The sequence below is a fragment of the Cervus elaphus genome, chromosome 21, assembly GCF_910594005.1.
Source record: "Cervus elaphus chromosome 21, mCerEla1.1, whole genome shotgun sequence".
In the NCBI taxonomy this organism is placed as follows: domain Eukaryota; kingdom Metazoa; phylum Chordata; class Mammalia; order Artiodactyla; family Cervidae; genus Cervus; species Cervus elaphus.
The window spans coordinates 11,457,172-11,471,591 of NC_057835.1; the positions used below are offsets into that span (position 1 = coordinate 11,457,172).

The window sequence follows — 14,420 nt, forward strand, 5'->3', positions numbered from 1 at the left end:
AATAATAATAATAATAACAATCATGACGGTGGCGCCTGTGCTAAGCTAGGACCAACGCCCTACAAATTCTGCAGGAAACGGGGAGTGAGGAGCCAGACTGCTCCAGTGATTGTCCTCATCAGGAAAAGTGTCGCACCTCTTCCGGTCCCGTCTGTTTGCACCTGGACCCCACTGTCCCTGAAAGCGTTGTTTGGGAGGGCTGGGTGTGTACCCTCTCCACGTCAATCTCTGTAGAAGACGAGGGATTACAGAAGATGACGTCAGGAAGCCAGTGGGTATAGAGGGCTTCTGGAGGACCTCTGAGCTTCCCAGATGGCATGAGTGATAAAGAACCCACCTGCCAATGCAGGAGACGTAAGAGACACGGGTTCAATCCCTGCATCGGGAGGATACCCTGGAGGAGGACATAACAACTCACTTCAGTATTCTTGCCTGGAGAAACGCATGGACAGAGGAGCCAGAGGGGCTAGGTCCAGAGCATCGCAAAGAGTCGGACACGACTGAAATGACTTAGCACACAAGCTCAGAGGAGATCTGCCACAAGGTGGGGGTTGGGGAGGTGGAGAACTTCCAGGCCGATAAATGACAAAGACATGACTGGATCCTCATAGTTGGGTTCCTGTCTTTTCTCCTCTCTAGGGTGAACTGCCCGGGAAACACACTTAAGCTTTTGAACCAGGTTTTGATGACACGGGGAGTCACTGAAGGATCTTGAGCAAGAGATGAGTGTTGTATATCTTTTTTTTCTCTCCTGCCCTCAGCACTTTGCATCTTCTGTTCCTTCTGCTAGAATGCTCATCCTCGCACTCTCCGCCTCCTCTCTCAACTTCCGCTCATTCCTTAGGAGCCAGATGAGGTGATGCTTCCTCCAGGAAGCCTTCTCTGACCACTAGCAACACTTAAAGACTACACTGTGTCCTGAGTCCATGTCCACTTGTCTCTGCACCAGGCTGTGAATCCGTGAGAACTGGGAACACCTGCCCTGTGTGTCCCTGAGGCCTAAGCCTTAGCTCCATGACACATCATAGTGCTTAATTAATCATTTTCATATGAATTACTGAGTTGACTCTAATATCCCAACAATGTGTACAAGGATGGGGCTGGGGTCAAGGGTCCTATACCAAGAAATGTGGACAGGAGGTGATAAGGAGGGACCAAACAGAGCACCTCCACCAGCTCCATCAACATCCACCGAGTCAGTCTGACTTCCTTTCCTTCGGTTTCTGCTTCAAGAATCAGCCACAAGCTTCTTCCTCAAAGAAGATGCCCTTGAACTGGCATCCATTTTTGTTGTTGTTTACTCACTAAGTCGTGTCTGACTCTTTGCAACCCCACAGGCTGTAGCCCGCCAGGCTCCTCTGCCCATCGGATTTCCCAGGCAAGAATACTGCTGTGAGTTGCCATGTCTTCTCCAGGGGATCTTCCAGGACCAGGAATTGAACCCGCATCTCTTGCTTTGCCTGCACTACAGGGGGGTTCTTTACCACCGTGCCACCTGGGAAGACCTGGCATCCATTACACCTATGAGAATCTTCTGGCGTTTGGAAAATAGATGGTGATGGAACGTGATTTTGCTGTCAAGGGACAGTCTGGTGGGGACAGGGCTACACTGCGGTGGGTGGATAACTTCCCAGCCCACTTCCTCACCCCATTTGTGATCCATTCATTCATCCAAAAAGTCTTTACTAAGAGGTACCATGCATCTGGTTTCCCAGGTGGTGTAGTGGTCAAGAATCTGCCTGTCAGTATAAGAGACACAAGAGATGCAGGTTCAATCCCTGGATTGGGAGGTTCCCCTGGCATAGGAAATGGCAACCCTCTGCAGTATTCTTGCCTGGAAAATTCCATAGACAGAGGAGCCTGGTGGGCTACAGTCCATGAGGTTGCAAAGAGTCAGACATGACTAAGTATGCTTGCACCATGCACCTGGCACGACTCTAAAGTCTGGAGATAGATCAGGAAACAAAATGGGCAAAAATCCCCACCCCGTGGACCTAACACCTAGTGGAATAGACATGAAATGTGAAGTGTTAGCTGCTCAGTTGTGTCCAACTCTGCGACCCTGTGGGCTGTGGGCTGCCAGGCTCCTCTGTCCATGGGATTCTGCAGGCAAGAATCCTGGAGTGGGTTGACATTCCCTTCTCCAGGGAATCTTGCTAACCCAGGGATCAAACCCCAGCTTCCTGCATTGCAGGCAGATTCTTTACCATCTGAGCCACCAGGGAAGCCCCTCTCTTTCGCAGCACCTGCATCATCTCCCTTAATCATACATCTTTATGTCTCCCCTGAATTCTGAGATACTCAAGAGCAGACTCTGTTTTATCCATCCCTGGATACCCAACCCGGGACACACTATATGCTCAGAAAATGTTCTTTAGGGACATCTCAGATATCTGCCTTATTCTGAGTTTTTTGAAATGTAAATGAAATTATTTTGAGCCCCACATGGGGACAATCTCTCCCAAGAATTTGAGAGAAGAAGCAAAACAGAAAAATGGGAGAAGAGTAGCTTTTATTTTCTTCTTGCCCCTGTTTTAAATCCTCTTGCCCCAGACAGAACCCTAGACCCTTTTTGCCTTGTATTCCATACGAAGAAACCTTCTAGCAGAAGGCCTGGGGGGTTCTTGCAGGACGTTTGAATATGTGAGGAAAGCAGAAAGCAGTGATCGCACCAGCACAATGCAAATAGCTTAGATTGACTGTTCCTGAAATGGCTTGGGAGGATGGTGTCGGTGGAGGGAGGAGGGAGCACCTCCAAAAATCCACTCCTCCATAAACGCAACAGTCTGGGGAGCATTTGTTTAAGGGGGAAAAAAGGCTTAATCTGGTTCTTTTTTAAAAAAAATAAGCCATGTAGCATCTTAACTTGCTTGTTCTCCTCCTTCTTCTCCAGCTCCACAATAGGCTTGACAACCACAACCCTAAGTCACAGTGGAAACCACTGGAGTGGGACGGGGAACTATACAGCAATGAAAAATTTTAAATTAAACATAGAAAAAAAAAGAAGTGTCTATACCCTTTTGTGTAAATAGTGTCACACACACCCCTCTTGAAGGTATAAGTGGCCACCTTTGGATTGGTTCTAATTTGTGTTCTCCCCCTCTCTCAAACACAGAGAGACTCAATTTGATTCTCTACCTTCCAGAAGCTTCTGTTCTGCCAGGCAAGATAGAGAAAGGCTCCCAGGTGCCTCAAATGCAGGGCAAGTTGAAAAGCCCATCATATAGTTTCTCAACCAGTAAGTAAAAATTGCATGGATGAGTAATAAGGATGGAGTAGGAAAAGGCAGAGACGTTACTTTGCCGACAAAGGTCCGTCTAGTCAAAGCTATAGTTTTTCCCGTGGTCGTGTATGGTCGGTCCAGTGGACCATAAAGAAAGCTTGGCACCAAAGAATTGATGCTTTTGAACTGCGGTGTTGGAGAAGACTCTTGACTGTCCCTGGGACTACAGGGAGATCCAACCAGTCCATCCTAAAGGAGATCAGTCCTGACTATTCATTGGAAGGACTGATGTTGAAGCTGAAGCTCCAATACTCTGGCCACCTGATGCGAAGAACTGACTCATTGGAAAAGACCCTGATGCTGGGAAAGATTGAGGGCAGGAGGAGAAGGGGATGACAGAGGATGAGATGGTTGGATGACATCACGGACTCGATGAGCATGAGTTTGAGTAAGCTCCGGGAGTTGGTGAAGGACAGGGAAGGCTGGCGTGCTGCAGTCCATAGGGTCACGGAGAGCTGGACACGACTGAGCAACTGAACTGAACTGAGGTAGAAATTATTGCCAATGGAAATATAGGAGAACATCATGAAAGAGACGACGCTGGCCAAGTCTGCAAATGGTGGGTGCATGAGTCTGAAGCACGATAAATACATTTATCACTAAGCAGAGTAGAGAACAATCGGACAAGTTTTCTTCTGAGACCAGCGGGATTGTCATTTCCCCTTGCACCACCAGAGGGCGCTATAACACTCATTGGGATTTAGGGAAGAAAGTAGGTTTCGGTTTTTCTTTACCAGGTCCAGTTGTCAGCAAGGTCTTCGTAAGTTTATAGCTGCTGGGAAACTTGGCTAGTTCTGAGCATTTCTAACGCCCCTCCCCATAAAAAGGTGTTTGCTGAAGTGTGAGGCTGCAACATTTGTCGGAAAAGATAACAGGAATTGTTTCCAAATTTGACCTCAGCGTGCTCCCTAGTGTGTGCCTGCCCGGTAGGGTCTGACTCTGCGTGACCCCAATGGACTGTATGTAGCCCACCAGGCTCCTCTGTCCATGGGATTCTCCAGGCAAGATACTTGAACGGGTAGCCATTTCTTCCTCCAGGGGATCTTCCCACCCAGGGGTCAAACCTGCATCTCCTGTGTCTCCTGCATTGCGGGGAGATTCTTTTACCGCTGAGCCACCAGGAAAGCCAAGAGGATCCAGAACACCTGGGCCAAGCCCCTCCTTCTTTCTGCTGAGATTCCCCTCCCTCCAGCCCTTTCTCCTCCTCATCTCCAAGGACCACCTTCTGTCTGAGTCCCCAACATCAGACAAACATCGTGGTTTTATTAGTATTGATTCCATTGGAATGTAAGGATTCGTGTTATTTTAATTAAGGTTTTTTAACAGAGAGATTCAAGGGATCAGATCTGATAGAGTGCCTGAAGAACTACAGACGGAGGTTCGTGACATTGTACAGGAGACAGGGAGCAAGACCATCCCCAAGAAAAAGAAAGGCAAAAAAGCAAAATGGCTGTCTGAGGAGGCCTTATAAATAGCTGTGAAAAGAAAAGTGAACGGCAAAGGAGAAAAGGAAAGATATCCCCATTTGAATGCAGAGTTCCAAAGAATCACAAGGAGAGATAAGGAAGCCTTCCTCAGTGATCAATGCAAAGAAATAGAGGAAAACAATAGAATGGGAAAGACTAGAGATCTCTTCAAGAAAATTAGAGATACCAAGGGAACATTCCACGAAAAGATGGGCTCAATAAAGGACAGAAATGGTGTGGACCTAACAGAAGCAAAAGATATTAAGAAGAGGTGGCAAGAAAACACAGAAGCACGATACAAAAAAAGATTTTCATGACCCAGATAACCACAATGGTGTGATCACTCACCTAGAGCCAGACATCCTGGAATGTGAAGTCAAGTGGGCCTTAGGAAGCATCACTATGAACAAAGCTAGTGGAGGTGATAAAATTCCAGTTGAGCTATTTCAAATCCTAAAGGATGATGCCGTGAAAGTGCTGCACTCAATATGCCAACAAATCTGGAAAACTCAGCAGTGGCCACAGGACCGGAAAAGGTCAGTTTTCACTCCAATCCCAAAGAAAGGCAATCCCAAAGAATGCTCAAACTACCGCACAATTGCCTTCATCTCACACGCTAGCAAAGTAATGCTCAAAATTCTCCAAGCCAGGCTTCAACAGAACATGAACCATGAACTTCCAGATGTTCAAGCTGGATTTAGAAAAAGCAGAGGGACCAGAGATCAAATTGCCAACATCTGTTGGATCATCGAAAAAGCAAGAGAGTTCCAGAAAAACATCCAGTCTGCTTTACTGACTATGCCAAAGCCTTTGACTGTGTGGATCACAATGAACTGTGGAAAAATCTTAAAGAGATGGGAGTACCAGACCACCTTACCTGTCTCCTGAGAAATCTGTGTGCAGGGCAAGAAGCAACAGTTAGAACTGGACGTGGAACAACAGACTGGTTCCAAATCGGGAAAGGAGTATGTCAAGGCTGTATAATGTCACCCTGCTCATTTAACTTATATGCAGAGTACATCATGAAAATGCTGGTCAGGATGAAGCACTAGCTGGAATCAAGATTGCCAGGAGAAATATCAATAACCTCAGATATGCAGATGACACCACCCTTATGGCCAAAAGCAAAGAAGAACTAAACAGCCTCTTGATCAAAATGAAAGAGGATAGTGAAAATTTGGCTTAAAACTCAACATTCAGAAAACTAATATCACGGCATCTGGTCCCATCACTTAATGGCAAATAGATGAGGAAACAGTGGAAACAGTGACTACTTTATTTTGGGGGGCTCCAAAATCACTGCAGATGGTGACTGCAGCCATGAAACTAAAAGACACTTGCTCCTCAGAAGAAAAGTTATGACCAACCTAGACAGCATATTAAAAAGCAGAGACATTACTTGGCAAAGGTCCATCTAGTCAAGGCTATGGTTTTTCCAGTGGTCATGTATGGATGTGAGACTTGGACTGTGAAGAAAGCTGAGTGCCGAAGAATTGATGCTTTTGAACTGTGGTATTGGAGAAGACTCTTGAGAGTCCCTTGGACTGCAAGGAGATCCAACCAGTCCATCCTAAAGGAGATCAGTCCTAAAGATTCATTGGAAGGATTGTTGCTGAAGCTAAAACTCCAATACTTTAGCCACATGATGTGAAGAGCTGACTCATTGAAAAATACCCTGATGTTGGGAAAGATTGAAGGCAGGAGGAGAGGGGGACGACAGAGGATGAGATGGTTGGATGGCATCACCAACTCAATGGACATGAGGTTGAGTAAACTCCATGAGTTAGTGAAGGACAGGGAGGCCTGGCGTGCAGCAGTCCATGGGGTTGCAAAGAGTTGGACACGACTGAGCGACTGAACTGAACTGAACAGTCAGAGAACTACTGTTTCTAGTTTGTCTTGGGTGGCTCTTGTGAAAGACCTCTGTCCTGTACCCTTCACAGAAGCTGGCTTTTAACCTCTGCCACCCAGCCCTGGGCTGACAGCTTCCTTGTGTCCTGTAGCAGTAGCTGCTGGAGGCCAGGATGTACCCCAGGCCACTCTCTATCCTCGGTGCCAAGCAAAGTGCTGGGCCATGATCAAATGAAGAACAGGAGGATGAATGGAATAGCCATTCTCATTGTGTGACCCGAGCTCTAACCGTTGGGCCACACTACTGGCCTGGGAGGCTTCCACGGGCACCCTAGCAGAGGGGCCAGTGTCCGCGAAGTGCCAGCATCTCATCTGACCCAGTCCCTGCAGTGTTCACAGCTTCCGTGGCTTCCTCATGCACTTAAGTGAAATCCCAGCTCCTTGCTGCGACCTGCGAGGCCCTGCACCCCGCCTCCCCGCCCCACCCCTCCCCCTACTCCACCCCCGGTCCACACACACCCGTCCTGCCCCCACGGTGGGGCCCTGGCCCACGTGCAGGTTCCTCTCCCTGGAAGGCCTTCCTTCTCGCTGCTGTTGTTGCTGTTGAATGGTATCTGTTAATTAAGAGCAACAGAGTAAGCGCATCTTAACTATACAGCTGAACTAACAAAATTTGATATTTAGGCTATTAAAACCTAAAATCCAGGTCAATCATGGAAAATAAAATTAGACACACACAGAAAGCAAAAACATAACATAGAAAATGCAAGTGGCTACACAGAGAAGAGAAGGCATTAGGTCCCCTGGATTATCTTTCTTGAGCTAATTATGTTGAATAAACATAGGTCTCTTGATTAAACCAGGATGGTTTTGGCATTTGCGGGGGATCAAAGAGGGAACTGGGCTTCCCTGGTAGCTCAGAGGGAAGGAATCCACCTGCAATGCAGGAGACAACCAGTTTGATTCTTGGGTCGGGAAGATCCCCTGGAGAAGGGATAGGCTACCCACTCTAGCATTCTTAGACTTCCCTGGTGGCTCAGCTGGTAAAGAATCTGCCTGCAATGTGGAGGACCTGGGTTCAATCCCTGGGTTGGAAAGATCCCCTGGAGAAGAGAAAGGCTACCCACTCCAGTATTCTGGCCTGGAGAATTCCATGGACTGTATAGTCCATGGGGTCGCAGAGTCGGACACGACTGAGCGAGTTTCACTTCACTTAAAGAGGGAATTGGGTCCATTAGTTAACATGAGGATGGCCGTGGCCACTCACAGGTGAGCCCCATCATAAAGGCTATGGGAAAGCCCTTCCTTCTGATCACCCCATGGCTGGCTCATTTGGGGGAATTTCCTGGTGGTCCAGTGGGTAGGACTCCAAGCCTTCACTGCTGAGGGCCCAGGCTCAATCCCTGGTTCGGGAGCTAAGACTCTGCAAACACTCAATTTCAGTTTCAATGTCACTTCTTGGAGAGGCCGCACCTGGTTATCCAACTCAAAACCCATCGCCCGTGAGCCAGTTGTAGCGCTCTGTAGAGCGCTCACCCATGTTTCTGTGAGCTGACTTATTGTCTGAGTCCCCACGTAAACGGCAGGATCCTAAAGGCCAGGTGCTTCCCAGTGGTAAAGAACTGGCATGCCAATGCAGGAGGTGTAAGAGATGCAGGTTTGATCCCTGGGTCAGGAAGATCTCCTGGAGGAAGAAATGGCAATGCATTCCAGTATTCTTGCCTGGACAATCCCCACAGACAGAAGAGCCTAGCGGGCTACAGTCCATAAGGTTGCAGAGGATCGGACACAACGGAAGTGACTGAGCAAGTGCACGCAAAGGCCAGGTATATCCCCAGTGCCCAGCAGAGAGCCCGGCTCAGAGCAAGCTCCCGGGTGCCAAGCCGATGCTTCTGCGATGAAGCCCACAGCTAGCCCTGGACCAGACGCTCTGCCTACTCACCCCAGACCCTGCCCTTCAGCAGCGATGAGGTGAGTTCACACAGAGGAAGAAGTGAGTCTATAGACACAAACTTACGGTTACCGAAGGGGAAATTTAGGGATAAATTAGGAGGCTGGCATTAGCATATACACACTATTATGTATAAAATAGATAACCAACAAGGACCTACCGTAGAGTACAGGGATCTCAACTCAATATTATGTAATAAACTGTAAGGGGAAAGAACCTGAAAAAGAATACATATGGCTGTAAGTGTATGAAGTGAGTGAAAGCCGCTCAGCTGTGTCCGACTCTTTGTGACCCCGTGGGATTCTCCAGGCCAGAATACTGGAGTGGATAGCCTTTCCCTTCTCCAGGGGATCTTCCCAACCCAGGGATTGATTGCATAATTGTAAATCAATTATATATTGTAAATCAATTATATTGTAAGTCATTTTAATTATATAAAAATGTAAATTATATATAAATTATTATATATTATAATATATAATTATTACATATTATAAATTATAATTATTGTGTATTATAAAATGCAAATTATATATTGCAAATCAATTCTATATTGTAACTTATATATTATAAATCAATAAATTATAAATCGATTATATAACTGTAAATCAATTACACTTCAATTAAAAAATTTTTTTAAAAAGGAGTCTGGAGAAAAGTACAAGTTTACCAAACAGGGATCTGGGATTTAAGAGCCAGCAAACGTGCCACTTACATCTCTGGGAGTTGTCTGGCTTCCCAAGATGAGCAAGAGACAGAAGCAAAGAGCGTTAGGAACATGAACATGGGTTCCAGAGAGCATGGGTTTGAATCTGGCTCCTCTTCTTACTGAGAGATGACCTTGGACAAGTCACCTCATTGCCCTGTGCCTCAGTTTTCTTATCTGTAAAATGGAGATGAAAGAAGTATGGAAGAGTCAGTCACTCAGTCGTGTCCAATTCTTTGCAACCCCACAGACTAGCCTGTCAGGCTCCTCTGTCCATGGAATTCTCCAGGCAAGAATACTGGAGTGGGTAGCCATTCCCTTCTCCAGGGGATCTTCCCGACCCCGGGATCGAACCCAGGTCTCCTGCATTACAGGCAGATTCTTTACCTCCTGAGCCACCAGGGAAGCCCAAAGATGGGGATGATAATCATAATATCTACATCACCAGGTTTTGATGAACTTAAAGTACCTAATGCTTTTAAAGCACCAGTGTCCAGTATGTTAATCAGTGGTGTCTCTCTGGTCTCCGATGAAAACTAAGGGCTCCTTGATCCAGGGGGCCTGCCTGTGCAAGAAGAGGCGCTGGGTTCTGCTTGAAACGAGCTTCTGTTTCTCTTTGCATCCTTACCTTTAACAAAGCCGTTCGCAAGTCCCCTTGTTTTCCAAAAGGAGCCGCTTCACAAGAGTGGGCTGGACCCATATGTAGGAGACGCAGCTCTGCAAAAAAATTAAAATAGACGCCTTTCCCTTTAGGTTATTTCTGCTTCCCCACCCCCCTTGTGAGCGGCATCGCTCCGTCCTGAGGCGCTCTGGAAAAGCTTCTCTCTCCGGCAGGGATGTAATGGATGTCCCGTGCAACTGCCAATTCTGCAGCCGATTTCGCGGGGAAATTGCCTCTATCCATCACAGCAGCCTGGAGCCAGACGCGCACTTGCTGCAAAGACCCCAGGCCAGCCTCTCCCGAGGGTCTTCTCAGAGGCAGCGAAAAGAAAGCCGCTGCTGCAACAAAATAAAATGAGAGAAACAAGGAAGGAAATGAAAGCCACTGGAATCAATAGCTGTCCCCCCTCCAGGTAGACTCCCTGCCCACCATCACCGAACCCAGGACCAGAGAGCAACTTGGCATCCCCAAAAATGAGTTTCCCAAACCCTCCTCCGGAGGGGGCGCTGACAGTGGAGACCTGGGTCGCAGTTTGGAGGGCTGTGCAACCACGGCTGCGTGGGTGGCTGTCCCCAGGGCCGGGCTCCTTCCTGCAGGGAGACCCCCGGGGCGGTCTGCACTCCCCTGTCATCCATCAGCTCCATGCCGGCCAAGCGGGCAGGGCACATGTCCCCCTGGGGAGGCTAACGATGAACAGTTTGGGCCGCTAAACCCACTCCTCTGGGATCCACGCAGGCATTTCCCCTGGGGTGACCGAGCCCACTTCCTCTTGAACCGAGCAGACGGCCAGCAGAGAGGCAGCACCTGAGCTGGCCCCCACAGGGCTGTCTGACCTGCAGGACCACCGAGGGTGCTGCCCTGACCCTTCCAGCCTCGGGTTCTCCCTGGGCTCACGGCCAGATGAAAGCTGAGGCTCTGAGACGCTGCGGAGAGCGCCCGAGGTCACAGGCGGAGGAAGGGGTGAGGACTGGGTTGGAAGCCACGTCCTGGGGACCCCGCCACCTCCCAGTGCTCTGGCCTCTGCGTCTGCAACTGGATTCCTGTCCATGCAGCCGGGAGAACAGCAAGGATGGGGGTAACATGGAGACATCTGACCCAGGCTCCCACCCCCTGTTGTGAGTTCTCCAGCATGTCTTTCCTGCTCAGCCGCTCGAAGAGAGCAGACACTTCTGATTGTGCCGGCTCCTCCTCGGCTGGTCACCGGCCAGAGTTTGTCCTTCCTGGAGAAGACACTCCTGGCTGACTCTGTGTTCCTGCCACTCTACTCAGGGCTTAGACACAGTGGACACACAGTCAGGGCTTCTGGGGTTGAGCTGAATTTGCTGGACCTACCATGAGCGGGGAGGTGGCTTCCCAGATGGCTCAGATGGTAAAGAATCTGCCTGCAGTGTGGGAGACCCGGGTTCTATCCCTGGGTCAGGACGATCCCCCGGAGAAGGGAATGGCTACGCACTCCAGGATTCTGGCCTGGAGAATCCCATGGACAGAGGAGCCTGGTGGGCTACGGTCCATGGGGTCGCAGAGAGTCGGACACGACTGAGCGACTAACGCACACACACACCATGAGTGGGGAAGGTGATGAGGATGAAGGCTCTGCTGAGACGCATAATAATAAAACCCAGGAGGCTTCCCTGGCGGTCCAGTGGTTAAGTCTCTTCGCATCCAATGTAGGGGACATAGGTTCGACTCCTGGTTGAGAATTTAAGATCCTACTTGCCACGCCGCACAATGAGGCCAGAAATAAAAAGATAAAAGAATGTTTTTTTTAAAAAGTGGATGCTTACCAATTATACACAATAGAAAGATTTTTAAAAAATAAGTAAAGAAATAAGACCCAGGTCTCTTCAAGCCCGACAGAAAAATGAATATATGAACTCAAGGAAGATGCTGGTCCCAAAGCCCCTGCTCTTGACTCCCTCAGGCTGCAGCTTGGGACACATTTTCTCTCTTTCCTTTGGGAAAGAGATGAGCAATTTGCAGTTTGGCTGGAATCAGGGGCTTCTCCAATTACTTGCTTATCTGGATGGAAAATTCAGAGCAAAGCTGCCAGGCCACTGTGAACCACCTCTGCAACAACTTGAGAACACAAGTGATGGACGCCTTCCAGACGTGAATACCCGCAACTGGGAACTGAGGATGAAAGCCCGCCGAGCGCTTCCTGCCGTCACCCAGCAAAACCCCAGGAAGACGAGGAGAGGTGTTCACGCTTCTCTCCCTCATGCACGACCTCAGCTTCATTCAGGAAGCTCTTGGGGCAGCCAGGGTCCAGACTGAGTGCCGTGGGGAATGCTGAGGCTGGGTTACAGCCGGAAGGGTGAGTGCTGGAGCCTAGTGCTTGGGGATGGATTCCAGACCTAGTGGCTCAGCGGGAAAGAATCCACCTGCAATGCAGGGGTTGCTGGTCTGACCCCTGGTTGAGGAACTAAGATGCCCCAGGGCAGCTAAGTCCACTTGCTGTAACTACTGAGCGCTCACGACACAACTAGGGAAACCACACAAAGCAATGAAGATCCCCAGTGCTGCAGCTGAGACCCGATGCAGCCAGATAAGTAGTTTTAAATAATAACAACAGTCATCGAGAACAACAGAACACACAGTGTGATGGACCATGTGCAGTATGTGAAACAGTTAACACAGGATGTCCGGAAGTACGCAGGCAGCATTTTACAAATAACACAATATGTGGGATGCACTCCACCCCCTTCTCCGGAAGGAACGTAAAAGCCCCAGCTGAACATGAAGACGGGCACTTCATGCTGCCCTGCTTCTGCCCGGGTGCTTTACTCAGAAGGCATGACCCAGAGGACTGCTCTCTGAAAGACGGAGCTGTCCGGGACAGCACTGCAGCGAGGCATGTACGTTCGAGACACTCAGACAGGGTGTAAATCCAGACCATTTGTGGTTGTTTGGCCCTGCCTGAGCCACAGTGATCTCATCTATGAAATGGTCATGTTGTTGTTTAGTTGCTAAGTCATGTCCGACTCTTTGCAACCCTGTGGACTGTAGCCTACCAGGCTCTTCTGTCCATGGAATTTCCCAAGCAAGAATACTGGAGTGGGTTGCCATTTCCTTCTCCAGGGGATCTTCCCGACCCAGGGATCGAACCAGCAGCTCCCGCCTGGTTTCCTGCGTTGCAGGGCCAATTTTTTTTACTGTTGGGCCACCAGAGAAGCCCATTAAACGGGCATCAGCATACTAACTCACAGAGCTATAGAGAGATTTCCAGGAAATATACTGAACGCACTCAACACATAGACCTTCTCAATAAATGAAAATTAATCTTCCAGTCTGTTAGTGGAGAAGCCTTCCCGGGGCCGGCTCTGCTTAGCTTTGCGGAGTCAGAAATCTGATTTTTGTCAGTCTGTGGAGAGTTTAAACCACATACGCTGAGACGGAAGCATAAATCAAAATGCCAATTTATTCATTTACGTCGAGAAATCACTGCCATGGTGTATTAGGTTCCTCTTGCTGCTGTAACAAATCACCACACACTGCGTGGCTTAAAACAACAGAAATTTATTATCCTACAGTTCAGTAGGCCAGAAGTCTGGCCCCCAACTCACTGGGCTAAAATCAAGCTGTCTGTCGGTGGGCTGCATTCCCACGGAGGCTCCAGGAGAGACTCTGCTTCCTCGCCTTTTCCAGCTCCCAGAGGCAGCTGCGCTCGTTGGTGTGCCGCCCGCTGCCTCCATCCGCAAAGCCAGCAGCACTGGCTGAATCCTTCTCACCTCTCATCACTCTGACCTCACATCGCTGCCACCTCCCTCGTTAAGGACCCTTGTGATCTCATTCAGCCCACCCAGACGATCCAGGATAATCTGCCTCTTCTAAGACCAGTTTAACACCATCTGCAACCTCAGTTTGCATTTGCCATGTAACATAACATAGTCACAGCTTCTAAGAATTGGAACATAAATATCTTGGGGGGAGAGCCTTATTCTACCTACCACACGTAAGAACAGGAATACTTGAGTCCAATAGAAGCAACCAAAATGTCCATCAACAGAGGAATGGATAAAGAAGATGTGGTATGTACATAGAGAGGAATATTACTCAGTCACAAAATGGGATGAAATTGGGTCATTTGTAGAGATGTGGATGAATCTAGAGAGTATCATATAGAGAGGGAAGTAAGTCAGAAAGAGAAAAATAAATATCATATATTAACGCATGTATGTACTTAACAATAACCTAGAAAAATAATAATGATCTAGAAAAATGATACAGATGATCTCATTTGCAAAACAGAAACAGAGACCCAGACAGAGGACAAATGTATGGATACCAGCTGGGGAGACGTGAGGGTGGAAGGAGTTGGGAGGCTGGGACGGACATACACAGACGACTGCGTATAAAATAGACAACTGATGAGAACCTACTGCTTAGCTCAGGGAATTCTACTCAGGGCCTTGTGGTGACCTAAATGGGAAAGAAACCCAAAAAGGAGGGGGTACATTTGTATGTAAAGCTGATCCACTTTGTTGTACAATAGAAACTAGCAC

The 14,420-nt window shown here is 48.4% G+C and overlaps 1 long non-coding RNA gene across 2 annotated transcripts in view; it reads right to left on the bottom strand.

The window, feature by feature from the left end:
• Positions 1-374: 374 nt before the first annotated feature.
• Positions 375-14,420, bottom strand: part of LOC122679597 — a 31,995-nt gene continuing 17,949 nt past the window's right edge. Inside the window, exons 2-4 of one of the 2 annotated variants that reach the window (XR_006336450.1) lie at positions 9,886-10,256; positions 9,267-9,434; positions 375-394 (exon numbers count right to left, since the gene is read on the bottom strand). This is a non-coding gene — a long non-coding RNA (uncharacterized LOC122679597). Of the gene's footprint in view, positions 395-8,710; positions 8,769-9,266; positions 9,435-9,885; positions 10,257-14,420 lie in introns of those variants that run through there. The other variant, XR_006336449.1, reaches the window with a different exon arrangement.